The sequence below is a fragment of the Aplysia californica genome, unplaced genomic scaffold, assembly GCF_000002075.1.
Source record: "Aplysia californica isolate F4 #8 unplaced genomic scaffold, AplCal3.0 scaffold00634, whole genome shotgun sequence".
NCBI lineage: Eukaryota > Metazoa > Mollusca > Gastropoda > Aplysiida > Aplysiidae > Aplysia > Aplysia californica.
Window position 1 is genome coordinate 240,158 of NW_004797904.1, and position 1,293 is coordinate 241,450.

The following is a 1,293-nucleotide window of genomic DNA, read 5'->3' on the forward strand; positions in this document are numbered from 1 at the left end:
TCTAGTCAAAACCCTTATTTCAACACAATACAGTTATGAAACAGAATCTCCGATTTTACAATCCAAAACTACTGAGATAATTGAGTGGTAAGAAAAAAGAAGAAAGAACACTATGACTAACATATGGCATATATTTAAGGAAGTTGTTAGGGAACTCAGCACTACCCACTGGGGGACTGTGCAGTCCCCTAGCGCTGCTTTGTGCACTGAGGGACTGCAAAGAAACAACCTTTGAACTTTGGATTGAGGTCAACAAGCCATCTTCAGACGGATCTAAATCCTACTGATTCATCTTATCTAAATTTATTAGAACGAGAGTCCAGAGGTCATCAAAATAAAGTAAGGAAGTTAGGGTATGTACAGTCCCCTAGCGCTGCTTTGTGCACTGAGGGCTTGCAAAGAAACAACCTTTGAACTTTGGATTGAGGTCAACAAGCCATCTTCAGACGGATCTAAATCCTACTGATTCATCTAGTTAAGTTAATTAATCTGGTGGGAGAATCTAGATCTAGAGCCAAACACTGTTTATATCAGGCGAATATATCATTTATACCGACAGGTTTGTTTTTTATCTATATAGATCTAGATATCCTAGTACTTTTGACATAGACTGTAGACTACACTACATGATTGATCTGCTCTTCTTCAATTTAAAAATTTGCAGTCTGTGCCCAGAATATCTAGGCTTAGATTTACATCTAGTTTAGATCTAGATCCAGATCTAGTAGTAGGCCTAGTATTAGTACTACCAATATATTCTCTACTTCCAAGGTATTGCAATCCTTCTTTGGGCGTTCATTCCACGTCGTGGCGGGCCTGCTTTGCCGACGTCACTATGCGACGCGAGGCTGCTTTCATCGTCGACTGCTTGAAGCCTATTCGTATCGATTTTGGAACACCAAAGGATCTTTAACGAGCGGCACTTGCACACAGGATCCCCAGCAGTGTTCGTCCCTGTCCGAGGATGCTATGTGTAAATCTTTCCTACCAGAAGCTCAGGTGTGTGGGTTAAAAACAGCAGTTAGGAGGAACCAAGGAGTAGCAGTAGAACGGCTGTAGACAGAGTCAAGAGCCCAGAGGATGTGGCAAAGGAGGGGAGGGGAGGGGGGGGGGAGAAAGTGGAGACGAAATCACGCTACAGAACATTGTTAAAGAGAGAAGGAAATGAGGTGAAAGGAGACCATTCTTTAGAGAAGAAAAAATTATGTCGCTATCAGGATACGAACCCGGGATCTATTGAATGAGAGGCGAACACCTTCACCTCTAGGTCACGAGAGCCCCTCCCCCCCCCCC